Here is a 20900-nt window from a genome sequence, read left to right as displayed (position 1 = left end):
GCTTATCCCGTATGGGCCTTGCAGCAGAGGAGTTGTCAGCCAACCTTCCACGGGTCCGGGTCCCTGCCTTTCCATGGCCACAATAGGCTCCCTCTCTGGACCTGGGCACAGGTCCCCAAAGGCCATGGCACTCAGATTGGGCTCTCTTCCCTGCCTGTCTTCTCTCTTGATCCCGCTCTCTTCATCTCACTCACTCCTGCATCAGCGCTCTCTCTCCCTCATGTCTTTCTGCCCTCTTCTCTTTCTTTAACCTCCGTTCTGATGTTTTTTTTCTTCTTCTGATCCCTTACACTCCCCTTTTATATGCTGGGGAGCAGTTGCATGTTTGAAGGGCTGATTGCTGCCCTGGGCTGTTAATGAGACAATCAGACCGTCCACACATGCCGGCCAGCAAGGCAACGCACGGTCAGCTGACCACATTGCAACAACCCGGAGACAAGCCACCTTCTCAGACGATCACTCACAACTGCTCTACTCCCCAGCGTGAGTGCGTCCAGTTATTTATTTAAATTGGACAACTTTTTTCTGAACCATGGACCCGCTATACCACAACCATATAAGAAGGGGTTAAATCTCAATAATCGATATAGACCTCAGTAATTAAAATTTGCACAGTAACATACAGTACAGGCCAAAAGTTTGGACACACCTCCTCATTCAATGTGTTTTCTTTATTTTCATGACCACTTACAGCACTCCATCACTCTCCTTCTTGGTCAAATAGCCCTTACACAGCCTGGAGGTGTGTTTGGGGTCATTGTCCTGTTGAAAAATAAATGATCGTCCAACTAACCTGAGTTCTGCACAACACAACTGCTGGTCCCAACCCCATTGATAAAGCATGAAATTCCACTAAATAACCCTGATAAGGCACACCTGTGAAGTGAAAACCATTTCAGGTGACTACCTGTTGAAGCTCATCGAGAGAATGCCAAGAGTGTGCAAAGCAGTAATCAGAGCAAAGGGTGGCTATTTTGAAGAAACTAGAATATAAAACATGTTTTCAGTTATTTCACCTTTTGTTTGTTAAGTACATAACTCCACATGTGTTCATTCATAGTTTTGATGCCTTCAGTGAGAATCTACCAATGTAAATGGTCATGAAAATAAAGAAAACACATTGAATGAGGAGGTGTGTCCAAACTTTTGGCCTGTACTGTATATTGGAATGTATTTTATAATGCATGTAGTAATAAAATGCATTGCATTTGTCACTCCAACAGATGGCACATCACACACATTTGTGGTAATAAAATGTATTACTACAAATACTTGCGATGCGCCGTTTGTTGGAATGACAAATGCAATGCATACAGTATGTCTCACTTACTTGCCATTTGGTATAGGATTCGTAAAAGCAGTGTTAATGTTTGTGATGTACCACCTGTTGAAATGACAGAGGCATTGCAACTGGAATGGATACACAAACACATCTTTACTAATGTGGATTAATCTCAAGGATAAGATGAACAAAGAGATTCAATACCGACAAAAAATAAAAGTCTGAATTAGCAGAAGTTGCTCTAATTTGAGGTGTTCATAAGAAATGTAATGATTTACTTCATGAGGTAGAAATGCATAATAAACAATAGATAGCGTGTCATATATTTGAAACAATAAAACGTATGCTTCAATTTAAATGTTTAAAGCCTAAATATTCTTGATTCTTATAGAAATGTGTCATTTTTCATAGATATTTTTCATATCATAGAGGTCAGTAGGGAGCTACATCCCTAGTAAAGGATCAAACATCAAAAATAATATCATCATATTTATAATCACTGACCTTGAAATAGACCAAACGTATACCCCACATGCTTGTGTTTGAAATCTTCCAGAAGTGGCTGTTAGAGGGTTAGGACCACCAGTAAAGCATCAAATATCAAAAATATTATCATATTCATGATCAGCAGCCTTGAAATAGCATAATATGACACTCTGCATACGTGCCTTACCGGAGTAATGATTAGCAATAGAGCATTGTTCCATTTCACAAATTAACCCCAATCATCAGAATAGTGCCCAAAATGGCAGTGCCCATGAAAATAATAATAAACAACATGGCATTGCCGTAATATCGGTAAAATAATGATAAAAATTAATTATATAAATATTTCAAACAGGACAAACATATTTTCAGTAGCCTGAGAATGTTTATAACAACAAGTCTGCACTCTATGACCTTACCATCTGCAGAATCCAGGCCTGGCCAGTACTTGGATGGGAGACCATCAAGGATATGCTGCGGTTAGTGCTGAAAGAGGTGTTAGCGAGGCCATCAGTGGGTGCTTACCCTGTGTGCAGATGCCAATGCTTCAGTACAGTGACAGAGACACTGTTCTGTAAAAATTTACACAGTTCTTCAGATGAGACGCAAAACTGAGGTTAATAATGATCCCTGGGCATCTTTCAAAAAGAAAAGGGCATTCCTAATGTCCTGACTGAATTGCCCGCCACAGCCATGTCCATTCTCCTCACTAATCATCCCCTGTCCCTTACTAGTTAACTGTCTATCTCAGCCCTTCACCACCTAATAGCTTAGGTGTAGTGAGCATAATTCCCCAAGAAAGACTGCATCATTCAGATGGATGCTACACATTAGTAGTGGTTTCCCCACTGTCCACGTAAATCACTTTGAGTAGGTTAGAAAAGTTCTATATAATATAATTATTAATATTTGTGTTTCACATGAGGCCAGGCCTCACCTATTCTATGCTGCCACCTATTGCCGCAGACAAATTCTTCTGGCTGCCTATCATTCCCAATGACCTGTTTCTTAAAATATTATCCAGAGAATTAGTTCTGAAGCACTTGTTAATTAAACATGCCATGCCACACACTGAGAGTGCACTTCCTTTAGAACTACTGTAGTATCTCTGGTGCCAGCAAATGCCCCTTTCCATCTCCTCAGGCCTTGCCTTGAAACCCTGTGTCAAACACTAATGCATGCAGACTCCTTCTTCACTAAGCCACCTATCTTATTGTTTATTCTAATACAGAATTGCCAGGAGACACCATAAGGATAACTAAGGCTGAAAACCTTATGCATGATCAGATGTACACCCACTCTTGATTATATAGAAGTAATCCATGTAGACATGATGTCCGTGTGTTCAAATGACCAAGGGGGAACCCCTGCTCGATAAAATAATGAAGTCTCCATGTACCAGAATCATCCATCCATCCATTGTCTAACCCGCTGAATCCGAATACAGGGTCACGGGGGTCTGCTGGAGCCAACCCCAGCCAACACAGGGCACAAGGAAGGAACCAATCCTGGGCAGGGTGCCAACCCACCGCAGGACACACACAAACACACCCACACACCAAGCACACTCTAGGGCCAAATTAGAATCACCAAACCACCTAACCTGCATGTCTTTGGATTGTGGGAGGAAACCGGTACCAGAATCATCAGTGGGAAATATTGCATTGCATTAAATGACTGATTGTTCAGGGGCTGCATTGTTAAAAGTATGATCAACTCTCTGCTAAAGAGCTAAGTCACCCAGGGGCCTGTGAGGGGTCTTAATCCAGGCTTGCATGAATGTCTTTGGAATGTGGACAGAAAATGGGTTTCCACTTACCTGCAAGGGAGTGTAATTGCATTGATATAAGTCTTGAAGTTGTCTCCCAAGTGCACATGTTTCAACAATACACACACATGTATATATAGTGTATGTATGTATATTATATATATTGTGAACCACCAGGCGCATATATTTGCCCCAACCCAACACAGATAGGCAAGACACGAATTGCCACACAGCACACATGTGTATTTACAGCTGGGGAGCGCTTTTCTCTGCCCCCCACAGCATAGTACATAAAGCACAGCACAGTCCTCCTTTCCTTCTCTCTTTGCTCTGCCACCACTCCTCTCCCAGAAAGCTTTGTCCACTTCTTCTTGACTCTGGCTCCCCGAATGGAGTGAGGTGGCTCCTTTTATTCAGCTCCTGGGAGTGCTCCACGTGGCTCATCAGTATTACCTGGAAAAACTCGCAAGTGTGGTGGAAATCCACTATAGAGCTCTACAGCTCCACCTGGGAGGACCCACAGAACCCAACAGGTCTGTACGAAACTCCAGCTCCCAGTGTGCCCTACAGGAGTCCATGGTGCCACAGCCACCCAGAAGGGCTGCCCTCTAGCGTGCCAGCGGAGGTATTGCCTCAGTAATGCTCTCTCCCCCGGTGCTTCCATTCCATTGGCATCCCTGCCCTGTAATGGCTGTGGCCGCCCCGTCACTATATGTACACACACACATACACATTGGATTCAGAAAGTATTCAGTGTTGTACGTTTAATTTTAAATTGATACTTTTGCTATTTTTGTCCATCAATCTCCAATAGATTGGATTGAAAGCGTCTTTAAACTGCCACTTTCAGGTCTCACCAAGGATGTTCTATTAGGTTTATGTGTGGGCTTTGGCTGGGCCACTTAAGCACACTCAGACTTGTCCTCAAGGTTGCCTTGGCTGTGTGCTTCAGGTCACTGTCATGCTGAAACGGTCTCCCATTCTGAAGTTGTGTGCACTCTACAGCAGGTTTTCTTCAAGGACCTCACCATATTTTGCAGCATTTATCCTTCCCTGAATTCTGACCAGTCACCCTGTCCTTGCTAATGAGAAGGACCCCCATAGCCTGATGCTGCCACCACTATGCTTCACTATAGGAATGGTGTTAGGCATGTGATGAGCAGTGCTTGGTTTTCACTGTAATCAGATCAAATAATCTTTTTTCCTCACACTCCTTTAAATGTTTTTGTCCTGACATGCAGTGTGAATTGTAGGGCCTCATATACACAGGTGTGTGCCTAATTAAATGATGTCCAATCAATTCAGTTTGCCACATATGAACTCCAACCAGATTCTAGAAACATCTCAAAGATAACTAAAGCAAACAGGATGCCTCTGACTACAATTTGGATTGCCACAGCAAAGGGTCTGAATACTTGTATGAATGAGAGATTTCCATTTTTGACTTTTAATAAACTTGCAAACCTTTCTGAAAACGTTTTCACTTTACCATAATGGGGCATTGAGCGTAAACTGATGGACAAAATGGCAACTGTATAAATTTAAAATGAAACCTACAATAAAATAAAGTGTGCAGAAAGCGAAAGGGTATATATAGTTTTTGAATTTGTATGCTGTGTGGTTCTGCTAGGATAGAATGCAGCAAAAGAGAATTCTTAACACTAGAGGGCAGAAGACAAAGAGAGGGCTGGGGATTCATGATCTCCATTTAGAGTAGCAGAGGCCTTGTAAATTTGGCATAATACTACAAGACCTCCAAGCCTCAACTGCAAGAGGTTTCTGCGCTGGAAGCTTTTAAAAAAAAAATGCCCCCGTTGGTGCCTTTCTTCCCTTAACATAGCAAATGTTAACAAAATATGGTTTCCACAGCTTGCCATTTGAACATCACGGACTGTTCTTGTAAAACCCTGTTCTAATATTCCTCTAACTAAGGCAGAGAGACCAGTCTGTGTTTTTCAATTTGCTTAAAGGCTATGTTTATTTGAAAATGGAGAAATGGGCGATCCCAACCTTTGTCTTGGCTTCCTGCAGTTCTCTCCAAAAGATTCCAGCACTGGTGAAACCATGGCCGGTATGACGAAGGCAGCCATCAGTTAATTTCCTCCGTTTCATTTCATTTGTATTGTTCCAATGATGACAACATAAAGAAAAACAACAAAAAAAAGAAAAGAAAAATAAACAAAAAAATTTGCACCACTTACTGCAGAATATGTCAATAGCTGATCAGATGCCTAGATGGCAAGTCCTGGGAAATACCTGATTTAACTGTAATTTACTTTACGTTTGCCTCATTTTGGGACTCTTCCATTTCTAACTTTTAATTATTTTTGTAATTGTATTTTTCTTTTTTTAATTGTAAAGCACTTTCAGCTACACTTTTTTTCTGAAGATATGCTATATAAATTAAAATTTCTGGATAAATAATGACCTGTTTCTAGACAATACTGAATTAACATGGAGGAATATTGACTAGCATGGCTGACTAAACACAAACGAAAGGCATAGAGGCACGTGTCCATATAGCTGCAGATGTAGTGCTGTAAACCATTTTGTTAATTTGTACAGACAGTATATTTCTAAGGGTAGTGCAGTGCTTGGCATTGCTGCCTCATAGTTCCAGGAGATTCGGCTCAAATCTCTGTCTGCCCGCTTTTTCTGAGGAGCCTGCACATTCTCCATTTGTCTACATGAGTTTTCCTTTAGGTGTGGAGGTTTTCCTCTCTCATTCCAAGATGTGCATGTCAGGATAGGTTTGGCTCCAAACTGACCCCATGTGAGTTAGTGTCATTGTACTCTGGCATGCACCGCTGTTCGCTTCGTGGTAGCCCCCTGTCTTATTTCCGATTCTAGCCGTACAAGATTTGGCCGTCTGTGACCCCAAAATTGGATGAAAAGGGTTTAGCAAGTGAGGAGATAGATGGATGGATGACTGTATATTTTTGAAATTCCATTTCCAGTGTTCTGATGTTTATTTCTAAAAAAGAATTATGTTCCTTTTTCCATACCACACATATATAATTAAATGCATTAATAAATTAATTTCTATTGAAACTTTATAACATCCGACAGCTTCTCACATTAAATTTTTCACTAGCCGAAAGGCCTGAAATGCAGCTTTAGTGAACGCTCATCTAGTTCTGTAGCTCCATTGTGGTGAAAGTGCCTGATAATAAGATTTAAATCTCATCTGAAAACACCACAAGCTTCTTTTCCTGATCTCATTTTTTTTTCTAAGTCTAGTGTGCTGAATTTCAGTTTCCTCCAATTGTTTTTATGTGATCAAATTTTTATTGAATCCATCAAATTCAGGAAATGAAAAATTACAACTAAATTGAAAACAAATAGCAAGAAACTCCCACACCCCAGCCTTGTTAAAGATGTGAAGAAAAGAAAAGAAAAGAAAATGAAAGGCGCTATGACCGTCCAATTAGAGGGCAGCAGTCCAACAGGTTTGTAAGTATAAAGCAAAAAATTAGGAGACTGTCATTTCATGGACCAGGAGCAATCATACAGCAGGCAGTCTTTTCCTTATATTACAATGGATGACCCATAAATCAGCAACACCGAGTTCAGAAACAACCAAGTTATGGAAAGCCAACTTCCAGAAATTAAATGAATGAGATTTCCAGTGAGATGGGTCAGTGCCAGCTTGGAAGCAAATGTGAAGAATGAGAAAAGCATTCACTAAATGGAACTGCGAGAAAAAGCAAAGATATGATGTGATAGAAGGGTATCAATGAAAAGGACAGAAAAAACTGTGAAAGGAAAATAAGGAGGACAGGGACGACGGTCCCTTTCATTTGTATTAGTCGACTCTGTATGTTCAGCTTATTGCTTTCTGTTCTGAATGATAGCTACCTATTTACCATTTCCTTCTAGAGTATTTTTGGAATTTATTAATATGAATTTTTACTTCATTCTATTGTATTTTTGTTTGCTTTGTAAAGTGTCTTGAGAAGATATTTGCATTGAAAAATTTGACAACCTTTCCAATATCCAGATTCACCCAGTTCAGGATTGTGGGGAGGCTGACTCTTTTTATCAGCAACATGAGGCAGGAGGCAGGAACCAACCCTGGATGGGCTATTGGAGCACAGCAGGTACCACTCACTCCTGCGCTGGGCCAAATGAGAGTTGTCATTTAACCAACTGTGTGTCTATAGGATATGGGAAAAAAAAATGAGCGTGCAGAGGAACACACATGTAGTCATGAAAGAACATGCAAACTCCACACAGACCGTAACCAAACTAGGACTGTGGAGCTGTGAGACAAAAGAGCTATCAAATGTGCCTTCCAGACTCGGACTGAGCCATTTGAGAACTGACCTGCACACGTTTGGAATTCTGGAGAAAAACTGGAGTACTTATAAAAAATACAAACATTCAGATATAGAGAAAACATGAAACTACAAGTGAAAATGACCAGGGTGAGGTCTGAATTGAAAATTCTCTAGGCGTGAGGAAGCAGTGACAACCACCACGCCACCCTGCCCTGAAGGTGCCAATACAGTGCCAATAAAAATATTCACCTCCATTGCAAGTTTTCATACTTTACTGTTGCTCAACATTGAATCACATTGGATTTAATTTCAGTTTTTTGACAATGATCAACAGAAGACTCTTTAATGTCAAAGTGAAAGCACATCTCTGCAAAACAGCATCAATCAATGGCAAAAATAAAACACAAAGTAATTGATAACATAAATATTCACTCTCTCCAAGTTAGTATTTAGGAAATAGCAGCCATGGCAGCCTCTGTCTGTGTGCACAAGTCTCAATCAGCTTTGCACATCTGCTCTTTGCAAAACTGCTCAGGCCCTGCCAGATTGCATGTTGATTGTGAATGAACTGCCTTTATCAAGTACAGCCACAAATTGTAAAGTTGGATTGAAATGTGGGCTCTGGCTTGACCACTCCAGGACATTAACATTGTGTTTTTAAATCATTCCTGTGTAGCTCTAGCTGTATGCTTAAGTAATAGCAAATCTTCTCTGCAAGGTGCAGGTTTCTTACAGACTGCATCTGATTCTCCTCCAAAATTTTCCTATTCTATATTCATTTGTCTTTACACACCTTCCAGGGCCAGCTGCAGAGGTACATAACCATAGCATGATGCTGCCACCACCATGCTTCACGTGGTGTTTGATAATGTGCAGTGTAACTTGGCATTAAGTGTGTTGGACAGAAAACTCCATTTTGGTCGCATCAGACTATAGAACCTTCTTCCAGCTGATGCCAAAATCTCTAATGTGCCTTTTAACAAACTCTAGCCAATATGTCATGTGCTTAGTTTTTAACAATGGCTTTCTCTTTCCCACTTACCCACAACACTGTGGCTTAGAAGCATTAAAGCACAATTTGTTGTCTACACAGTCTCTCCAATCTCCGACACTAGTCTGTAACTTCTTCAGAGTTCTCATAGGTCCCTTGGTGTCCTTGCTCACTAGTCTTCTTCTTGCATGATCATTTACTTTTTGTGGCAGATTAACAGCTGGGCCATAGTCTTTACATTTCTAATTGATTGCTATAACTAAACTTCAAGGGAATATTCATTGACTTGGATATTTTCTCCTCTCAATCCCCTGAATTGTGTTTTTCACAGAGATGCCCGGAGTTTTCTTATGTCTTCATTGTGTACATGAGGCCACCGTACTGACTCACCATAAGTTGGACCTTCCAGGTAAGGTGTATTTATACTACTGTTATTTAAAATCCCAGACAGGTGAACACCATTGAATTAGTTTTGTGATTTCTGAAACCATTTGGCTGCATCAGAGATGATTTAGGGGTATCATACCAAAAGGAGATGAATACTTATGTGATCATTTATTTTGTGCTTTATATTTGTAATAAAGTTATATCACTTTGACATTAAAGGGTGTTTTTTTCTGTTGATCAGTGTCAAAAGGCCAAATTAAATAGACTGTGATTTAATGTTGTATAACAATACATTGTGAAAACTTCCAAGAGAGTGAATACATATTTATAGGCACTTAGGACAGGCATCCCGACCGAGAGAGTGAAAGGTTCCTTTCCTGGAAGGGAAGCTCCAGGTGGTGAGACAGGAGTCCTGACCAGATATATTCACAATACCTTTCCTGGCTGGGATAGAAGGGCAGGGAAGAACTGTCTCTAGGGGCTGTTTATTCCCCCAGGATGTTAGATGGCAGCAGCCCTGGATATTGATACCTGTTCGATCACCAGCAAGGAATGCCAGGAATTGTAGTCCAGTAGCGTAGCCCTGCTGGGGTCTGTGGGTGCCACAAGATGGTGCTGCAGTTACACTCCCTACTGTTTGGGATTTCCATATGACCTGAAAGTGCTTCCAATAGGCAAAGCCTTGGCACCGTAAGTATTCCCGGATCCTCAATTAAAAAGACCGCACTACCTTGTCCATTCAAGTCAGAGCTGGCAGCGGAGACAGGCAGCACTGGAGGAGTAGCAGTGTGGAGGAGAGAGAGAAAGAAAGGGAAGGAGAAAGAGAAACATAGCAATTAATTTTTAGTACAAGGTATCTTTAATAAAAAGCCCCTTTATTTGAACCGGAGGCTGTGTTTGTATGTTTGTGTTTGGGGTTTGGGGCTCTGAGGCACCCCCTAGCCTTCACAATATATAAGATTGTTTTATTTGTTTTTTTCGATCTATAATACTGATTACTACTTTAAGAGGGTTCTCTCAGTGAATGGTTTCAAATAAAATAAAAACTGACACAGCATACCCATGATGGATTGGCTCCCTATTGAAGCTTGGGCTCTTGATAAACCTGAAAAGGAAACATCAGAATTAGTAAATTAATAGTGATTTAATTTAGCAGAAATTAAAAATATATAAATCGTTAGGCACCTGTGATCTAAAAGCAGATTACACCTTCAGAACTGATTAGTTGACAGACTGCCAGAGTTCTAAAATAATCCACATTCAGTTTCCATTTGAAAATTTAAGACATAGCTCAAACAAACCTTATTATTGCTCTCTGTCTGATTTAAATGGGACAAAAATGCACAAAAAAGATGTTAAGCCCAAATAACTTTACAAGTTTAGATGCTAGGAGTCACATTCCTGGTTTTTGTGGCACCGTAGGGGCGCCTTTCTATGTTCCTTTCCATTTCATGATGTGGCATTTCACTTCAATTTGGTCATCAGCTGCCATTTCCTAACACAGTTCTATAGTGCTAAAATAACTGCAGAAATGTCCTGATGTCATTTGTCATTATGGGTTAAGAAAATCTCCTGGTAAGTTTGTTAGGATCAGCACTCCGAGCTTTATTTAGAACTTGTGGTGGTTCCACTTTCTAATGTGGGTGTTTAAAAATATCCATACTCTTATCCGTTTTGTTAACCTCCTCCACCGCGGAGCGCACAGCGAGGGTGGGGCATTGGTGGAACAGGCTGACATGATCAGATTAAAGACATCGTTTTCTTTAATTAAAGCTTTGCCATATTATGTTAATAATCTCCTATGCAGACACGGCACAGGAAAAAACTGTTAGACATAAACATAACTAAAATTAAAGTTAAACTTCTATAAGGTAGGTTACAGAAATCAAAATCTCTTGTCATATCAAATTATTTAGTGTAAAATAGAAAACACAAAACATACCAATGATAATACAGTGATGTCCACTTTGAATTAATTCAGCACATTCCTCTCTGAAGGTGATCACATCAAACCCACCTCGCCAGGATATGTACCAGCTGTGGACAGCACTTGACACCATTGCTGGTTACATGCTGATGCAGCCACAATGAGCTAATTTAGAATCGCTCATCATCCTGACACGATATGCTTGAAGTGTGGGAGGACTCCAAAACGAAGACAAGGAGAACACTGCCTCAGCAAAGTGAGGGCCCACATGCTGATAGGCTGCAATGCTAACCTACTATCTAAACTGGGATCATCAGAGCAAACCAATAAAACTGGATTTTTGCAGAAGGATGGTCATTCTTGACTTTATGTGAAGTAAGTGGAGCAAGACAGTGACAGGTCCTTACAATTTCCTAATGTAGAACCACAATAGGATTGGGCAATATACCACAGTAAAGAGTAGAATAGTGGCAGTGGGGCAGTGTCCGTATATAATTAATGAATTCCACAGGCCTAGGGGAAAGGGGGGTCAAGCTGTAGTTTAAGAAAACTCTTACAGGTGGCAGTCAGGACATGGAATGGTTAGAGACCAGGATTTGAAGACAAAGAGATGGAGTGTAAATTGGTGTGGTAGTAAGTTGGGTAAGTGTGTAGCCACACTAATGGGCAGACAGAGGCTTATCTGTTTAGTTAGGACTAGAAAATGCATCAAGTATTTGTTATTTTACTGTGCACTTACTCCCTGTATTCATCCCTCCCTCTTATTATTTGTGCAACAAGCATTTCATTTTTGACTTTTTAACCACCTTATATTATTTTGGATAGCATACCATCCATTGTCCAAATTTTATATATTGCTTCTCAAAGTGCACACTGTCACAATTTACAAACCATTATGAGCAACCAGATCAAAAAATAAATTTGTCATTAAGTCATTAAGTTTGAGGTACCATCAATGATTAATATAAATTAATGTAAAATACGGAGGAGTGCGAGGGTATTATTACAGTAGTAATAATAATCTTATTTATATCGCACATTTCCTACATACAAATGCAGTTCCAAGTACTTTCAATAGATTATAAAAAATAATTAATATAGTAATAAAAATACAAGCTGTGATCAAAAATAATAAAATTAGACATTGCATAAACAGCATATACAAAATATGATAAATTAGATGTACTGTAAAAATAAAAACAAGAAACAGATAAAGTGTTTCAGTACCACAATTTACACCTTTAATGTCCAGTGTTGTAATCAGTGAATAAGTGGAAGACAAAATGCTATAAGTGCTGCTCTTGCTCATAGCCTGATTAAACCTCCAGCTACAGATTCAGGCTACTGATCAACAGATTTAATCCATCCATCCATCCATTTTCCAACCCGATGAATCCAAATACAGGGTCACGGGGGTCTGCTGGAGCCAATCCCCGGCAACACAGGGCACAAGGCAGGAATCAATCCAGGGCAGGGTCCCAACCCACTGCAGGACACACACAAACACACCCACACACCAAGCACACACTAGGGCCAATTTAGAATTGCCAATGCACCTAGCTTGCATGTCTTTGGACTGTGGGAGGAAATCGGAGCGCCCGGAGGAAACCCACGCAGACACGGGTAGAACATGCAAACTCCACGCAGGGAGGACCCGGGAAGCGAACCGGGACTCCTAACTGCAAGGCAGCAGCGCTACCACTGTGCCACCGTGCCGCCCTCAACAGATTTAAGAACTCTTTTATTCCCAGAGCTACAGGCATTTTGAATTCTTTTACTTGTAGAGATGCTGATAAATACTAAATTCTGAATTTACATTTGAGTTCTGTTAAAAGTAATTATTCTTTTAATATTGAGTGCGTGCACTTAGTTTGTCAGCTGTTGTCAGCTTTGCTTATTTTTTCTTGTATCTGTGTAACACTGTCTTATGTTTTTGTACTTTTCTACTGCAAACAAAAAATCTTTCTGTGATAATAAAGTTTACTTAACCTAATCTAACCTATAGAACACCCATTTTCAGAAGGAGATCCTTTCCAGTCAGTTACCTGAACCAGAATAATGTTCGATTTTCTGTGCCAATGAAACTTGTAGTTGGAGGAACTGGAAAAGGTGGGCTGATGGGTTGAGACAGGAAGTGACTTCAATAGTCTTACGGTTAGTTCTCCACCATTCTAGGGCTAACAGAAACTATGTTAAATGCTGTGTCTCACCTAAAACCATGCAACATGCTTGATACTCACATGCTTGACAATATAGTATATAAATTAAATCAACTTATTAGTAGTAAATTATTGTTTCATATAGCACCTTCTAGTCTAGGGCTGCACTATGAGAGTGTGTTTAACGTTGCTGACTCACAGCTCCAGCAGATCAGGTTTGACTCCAGGCCCCAGTCATGGTATGTGTGGAGTCTGAATGTTCTACCTGTGTGTCTGTGGGTTATGTTAATTGGTGACCCTAAAGTAACCTCATAAGGTTTTGTGTGTGAGTGTGCCCTGTGACAGACTGGAACTCTTTACATGTTTGTTTTTATTTTTGCACCAGATGCTGTCAGCAAAGATTTCAGTCCCGCAACCATGAGCTGGAAGAAGTGAGTTTGAAAAATGGATGGTCCATCCATGCTGCTATAAAAACAAATGAAGAACATGCTACGATAAAGTTCTAAACAGAAACTCACAGTGAAGGCATTATGAAAATAAATCAGATTTAGCCTTATAGTCAGATTTTGTTTTGGGTCTTTTATAGTTGTTAAGGGGCACAGCTCTCAGAGATTGCATATGAACCAACGCTTTACTGCAGATATTCTGGTGTCTCTTCCCTTTCAAAGTATTTGCACATAACACAGGATTATTTGGTTTGAGAATGTCAGGTGGTGTGGTGAATAAAGGGTGGTGTTTCAGCTTAAAATAGCTTAAAGATTAATTCACTTGTTTATTTACTAAACCCAGTTTTCCAAAATAGTGTTACTGGGGTCCACAGCTGTTCTATACAATATTGGGTAAATAACATAAACCAAGCCAGGATGAATCCAGATCTGTGGATCTACCTCCTATTCCGAAGTGCAGCTTTCCTCTTATGAAATGAAAATAACTTTGACAAGTTTGTTGTACATATTCCCTTATTCCTTCATGGGTCAATGAGGGCTAAAGCCTGAGAACCAATGCATTGCCAGTACATTGTAGGACACCCTAATGTTTGCTCCCACCAGGCTAATTTACAGTTGCAAGTAAAATGTATGTTTTTTTGGTATATGGAAGGAAAACTGGAACAAGCAAGAAAACACACAAGCATTTGACATTTCCATGCAGACCACAAGTGAGCTGGCAATCAGCAGCAGTGATAACCTGTGTAAAAAAGAACCAATTTAAAACAAATTAAAAAATGAATATGTTCTGCCCCGGGTTTGTTTCCTGCCTTGTGCCCTGTGTTGACTGGGATTGGCTCCAGCAGACCCCCGTGACACTGTAGTTAGGATATAGTGGGTTGGATAATGGATGGATATGTTCTGTTGAGAGCTAGCGCCTAACATGGAAAAACTGGGTGTAATGAAGGAACCAACCCCATAGAGGGTGCTGTTTCACCAGTGGAAATGCAAACACACAATGACCCCCATTCTCATTCAGGGTATTAAGAGTCAGGTAATCTAAAAAGTGCATTGTTGGAATGTGTAAAGGAAATGGAGAAATTGGAGAAGACTTCCACAAGACCAGCAACCCTAAATTAAAAAGCAAGTTAGAAATGAATGGATGGTTGGAATGTATAACCTTTTTATAGACAGTGGCTGGATCTGAAATGGCACCCAGATGCCTTGAGATGTGGGCCCATAGCAAAACTAACAATTTCTGCCTTATGTACCGGGGAGAGTCGTGGCATGTTGTATGTTGATAGGCACATGCAAGTACTCTATATACATGACAATAATTCTATAAGCATATGAATGAAAATAAAATCAAGAACAAAAACCCTACATCTCTTATTCAACAGTTTTACACAAAATAATAATACCCACCACATCATGTTGGCACAATGTTTAATCCTACTATCTCTAGCTCCAGTAAACTGGGTTTAAATACCAGCCTGGTCTTTGTCTGTGTAGAGTTTGCACCTCCTATTCTCGTATGGGTTTTTCTCTGGGTACTCCATTCTTCTGTCCAAAAGACTTGTTTGTTAGGTTAACTGTCTTCTATAAATTGGCCCCATATGAGTTACAGTGACCTGCGCAATGTAGTGTTTACTCCAAAGTTTGTTCTCTTCTTATGTTCAATGCCACCATGGAGAGGCTCCAGTCCCCTGTGATCCTGAATTCTATTAAGCATACTTGATAACAGATGGATTATTACAGAAACATGTCTGATACTCATAGCAAAGACTGAAAGGCTAAAGTCATACAACATTTACAACAACAACATTTATTTATATAGCACATTTTCATACAAACAGTAGCTCAAAGTGCTTTACATAATAATAATAATAATTACATAATAATTTAAAAAGTGTCCAACTTAAAGAGGGACAATGCTGACCTTTTATTGTATGTGCATTGAAAATACATGCACAAAAAAAATCAAAAGCAGAGTCAAAACTCAGGCATGAGCTCAATAGCGGTAGTCAAAAAAGAACACACACTAAAACCAAAACACAAGTCACAAATTTTGAAAGGCTGTTAACAGTTCAAAAACCAAAATGCAAACTGATAAGGATTTGTTTGAAAATCCCAAAACTCTGACACTGTGAGCTTGGTGCTGCCAACTTTTATATGCCACTGCCATGATGTCATAGGTCACATGACCTGTGTGTTACATACCTAACAACAATCATAGCAACTGTAAACAACATGGCAATACCAGTAAAATATCAAATTGGTGTTGAGTGAAATCAAAATATTAAACGAATACTCCACTTACACCATACAATACCATTTTTTAAGGCTGCGTAATCTTCAGCATGGTCATGGGGGACTAGAGCCTATCAAAGAAAGCAAACTGGGTACAAGGGGGGAACAATCCTTGGACATGGTGCCAGTCCAGCACAGGGAGATCCCATAGACACACACAACACACACACTAGGGAAACTTTAGTGTCACCAATCTACCTAACCAAAGATTTCTTTATATGTTACTTTAATCAGGTTTTCATGCAGCATGAGAAAAATACATTTATGATATAACAGACCCTAATGGTGAAACATGCTGCACAATGGCAAATAATGTAATGAAACACCCACATGAAAAAAAGATAACAGTTCTGTGCTTTGGAATTGAAAACAGGACTCTTGATCAACTAATGACAGGGAGAGGCAGATCTTCAATTCAAAAGCACTGGATTATAGGAATCCACCTTTCCTATTTACTGTTAATGTTTCCTTTTTTGGAAGTGACTGTTAATAATAATTAACAAAAATAAATAATTGTTTTGCATGTTTTGAGCATATGACTATATAACGGATATAAGGATTATGCAAAATATGTAACCTGAAAAGTTTTCCTTTTTTCCCATGGATGTTATTTTTTTTCTTCATTAGCTGTTATGCAACACTGGTTGCCATTATGGTCTATTGTATCATAAACATGTTCCTCTCATTCTGCATGAAAAAATTAGATTAAAAATTATCTCATCCATCTTTACAAACTATATGGGGTTAAGTAAAATATAAAAAAATATCACTTTTAAGTGGAGTACTTTAAGAAATGATTTAATAATACATGTGAAGGATTAAAAGGGCCAGCCCATGCTTTTACCACTGAATTGATTCTTGGAATTTGGAGTTTCTCCACCAGCTCAATGCTAGACAAGCAACATCAGGGTCTGTTCTTTTTTGCCGATTTATACGAAAACAACTGCATCATTTAATGCTGAGATTTTTTCAAAGATCTCACATAAAGTAATCAATTTTTCTATTAAAAGATAGAAGAACATAACTGTTATTTTCTGAAATAATTACAAATATCCTATATAATAATGACACCTTTGTACTTAGGACTGCAAAAGAACATCCTTCCTACAAATACATTTATGGTTTCCCTCTGTTTGACTCAGTTGGCATTTTTCTTTTTTTCCCATCAGCTAAGAGTCACAGCATGAAAACAGCAGAAAGGTTTCTTGGCTGGCCTATCAAGCATGCCCATGGTATAAGAGGGGCCGGGATCCCTTTGTTGCTTTGGGGTTGACTATGTTGTTTACACTTCCTCTCCATCTTTTCTCTTTGTTTTCTTTTCCATCCACACCACCTTTCTCTATATCAGGAAACCCTTAAACTCTTATCTCTTTTTGGCCGACTTGAGGGGAGCCCTACCCAACATATCTTGACTGGGGAAATTCCAAACTGTCCACCATGTTTGCACCATGACAGATTCCCCTCAACGTCTGACCAGTAGGTGTTGAACAAAGCATATGGCTAGTAAAAAAAACCTTACATGTTTTACATCCTGACATAGTAGGAAGCAAATTCTCCAGACTATGCAGACTGGTTCTCCTGACTACCTCTTAGAGGTTAGAAATTTCAGAGGGTCATCCATATAAATGCTCCTCCCTGGGGCATAGACAGGTAAACTATCTTCTAATCATGGCATTCATTCATGCCTTACTTCCCGTTCCTTCTTTGATACTCTCTAATCCTTTAACCATAGTTAGGATTCTGCATTTCCCCTTTCTTATTGAGTAATTTTATGGTGCACCCCACTTTATTTATAATTGACTGAAAGAGAGTTTGAATATGCCAGAACATAAATAGACTACATCTGCCTCACTCCAAACTGTAAATGTTTGATTTCTGGCTGGACTGCAGAGATCATCTATTGCTAACTGGAGACATCAGGCTCATGAAACAAAGCCAGTCTGAAAAATACAATACTTTGATGGCAAAGACCAAAAGAGAAGATTCTGTGTGGATATAAGCAGCAAGTCAGCTACAACAGCTGTATGGACAAAGAGCACAGTTAGGGCCATGGAAATGTGCAAGTTAGATAAAGAATATGCTGTGGCAAAGACTGACAGCCAAAGCCTCAGTGACAAAACAGCCTTTGACATGCAGCTCAAGACCTTCACTATGGTAAAGCCACTGGGTAGCAGGTGCAGGCAAAACAATATCACAGACGGGAAGACATCCAAATATGGCTGTATATAATACTGGGCATACTACCAACAATTGACACTGCAGCTATGAGGATTAAATGACAAAGAAGACATACCGCACTGTGCCTTCATGACTGAGATGTATGGACAAAACAATATAAAATACTCAAATATCACAGCTCCCCGTGACCCTGTAGATAGGATATAGCGGGTTGGACAATGGATGAAATATCATAGCTCAAATTTGCAAATCTAATATGGTCTCAAATTAGTGGGCAAAGTTTTACAGAGTAGACCAGGACCTTCTCCAACCAGCCCAGTTAGGCTTCAGCTCCCAAAGGACTAAAAGGATCCTGGTTTAATAGTTTAAAAAATATACTTTTAAATATCCCAAAATATACAAAAATGACTTCTAGGTAGAGGACTGTATCAAACCTGCGTAGAAGAGACATGTCCAATCAATTAAACTTTATAAAATTGGGAGTTTATTTTATATTAAACAAAAAGAATAACAAATGGGGAAAAAGGCAAAAATAAGGTAAAAAGGACTTGCCTAAAAAGACAACTGAAGGTAAACAATTGCTAATACATAATTCACAAGCAAATCCAAGAAGCGAAGTGAAAATATAACAAAACAGCAAAACTAAAGAAAACAATACTTACAAAATCTCCAACAAATTCAATGGACCACTGCTGTGACCCCCTCTTTGACCTTAATATAAAGGCAGAAGGAGGATCCAGCCCCAGTGACATCAGGGTGGCCCTGTCTCCTGAGGTTATGCCTAAAAAAAAAAACAAGGAATGGGAAAGCAAAGTACATTAATAATAAATAATACATGAACATAACAAAATTCACAAAAAAGTATGTACAATCTTTAAAAAAATAATAATACAAAATAAAATAAACCCTGACTGTAATACAACTAAGGCTACATTGGCAAAATACCAAGCCAGATAGACTGGGAACCCTATCTTTAGCATAGTTTTCCGCCTCTTTCAGATGGTATTCCTGGACACTTCCAGGAGAGTCACAATATTTAATCGATTGAGTGTGTCTTCTGTCTGTTTAAAGTGGGTTGTGCCTGGTATAACCATTCAATGAAGGTGCCCAGGAGACATCCTAAGCACATGCTGATAATACCTCAACTGGTTGCTGTTGATCTGAGAGGTAGAGGTCCAACTCTGAGGTGCAGTCTCAGTGCTGTGCTCCTCACTCTATCGTGCAGACTGAGCCCAACAACCCTGAGCAGCTATCTCATTTTATTTTCTTGTCCTTGCACTCTCATCCTTTAATTAACTACCCAGAGTTCATTATTATAAGCTGAAAGATTTGCATGAGATGTGAGCTCCTGCTTCAGTATAATGAATGTTCATAAAACTATTGAACATGTAATGATTAATTGTTTAATCTTACTCTCACCCTCTAGGTCTCCACTAGGGACAGCTGTCCATTCTTTACCTGTAAGGAACAAACTGCTCTTTTCTGGGAGGTTTCTAAATACATGTGCAGTAACAGGACCTTACCAGGATCGAGAATATCAGGACCAAAACCTGGAGTCAGAATTGAGGGTAGAGTTTGCCAATGAGTTCCCACTTGCTAAGTGACACACTTAGACTGACCAGGCACATCCTGAAAAGTCTGTGTGGAACCTCCAAGGCAAAGAAATATAGTTAGGTGTAATGATAGTTGGTCAGCCAAATTATTTTTACTAATTTGCCAATATAAGTATATCTGGACATGAATGGGTTTAGAAAATGAACACATAATTTTATTGTGCTGTACAGTTATCCTTACAAATAACCAATGGTTTTCCTTTAAACTTGTGCTGTTTTTCTCCACTATTATGCATTTGTTGTGGTGGCTGTATGACAATTAGCTGATCAAAACATAACTTGAAAACACAATTTGCAAAGGCTGAACCTAAATTCTCTTCGCCATTTAATACATGTAGTTTACTAAGTTGTCCTGTTGCAATAATAACAATTAGGAGGTTTGAAAAGCTTTGTTTTTCTGTCTTTTTAAAGCCTTAATAAAATGTTGGCCCTTTCCAAAATCCTGTTTTTTGCACATTTTTGAAAAGTCTTCAACAAAAATCTAACATTAGCTAAGTAACACCTAACTGAAATAAAATTTTCCTATTTCATTTCATTTATCTAATGAACAAAGTTATCCATCACCAGCTTGTACTGAGTCAAAATGCAATTGTGTATAAGATACACATACACTAATAATTTGATGGAACCCTTTCAGTCTGGTTTCAGGGTGCAGCACAGCTGTGAAACTGTTCTGCTACGGGTAACCAAAGATTTGTTTATGGCAGCAGACTCTGGACAAACCAGCATATTAATTCTGTTATACCTCAGTGCAGCATTTGACACTGTCAGACATTACATTCTACTGTCCAGAATGAAGAACATGCTGGGTATCTCTGGCACTGCCCTCCAGTGGTTCAAGTCCTATCTGACCGATAGGCAAGAGTTTGTTAGTCTTGGCAACAGCAGATCCAGCTCGGCACCAGTCACACAAGGAGTTCCTCAGGGCTCTGTCCTTGGCCCTCTTCTCTTCTGTATTTCTATGCTTCCCCTTGGCCATATTATTCGTAGCTATGGGCTGGGCTATCATTTTTCTGCAGATGATACTCACCTCTACTTCAATGTTAAAAGTGGAACTTCATCAGAGCTTTCTCAGCTCACAACCTGCTTTAGTG

At 39.5% G+C, this 20900-nt stretch overlaps 1 long non-coding RNA gene across 1 annotated transcript in view; it reads left to right on the top strand.

Annotated features, from left to right (window-relative positions):
• LOC120518073 overlaps positions 1-13695 on the top strand; it is a 67394-nt gene extending 53699 nt beyond the window's left edge. The window contains exon 3 of the long non-coding RNA XR_005631173.1: positions 13666-13695. This is a non-coding gene — a long non-coding RNA (uncharacterized LOC120518073). The remainder of the gene's footprint in view (positions 1-13665) is intronic.
• The last annotated feature ends 7205 nt before the right edge of the window (positions 13696-20900 follow it).

Source organism: Polypterus senegalus, chromosome 17 (genome assembly GCF_016835505.1).
Source record: "Polypterus senegalus isolate Bchr_013 chromosome 17, ASM1683550v1, whole genome shotgun sequence".
NCBI classification, from domain to species: domain Eukaryota; kingdom Metazoa; phylum Chordata; class Cladistia; order Polypteriformes; family Polypteridae; genus Polypterus; species Polypterus senegalus.
This window is presented reverse-complemented; position numbering and strand designations above follow the sequence as displayed.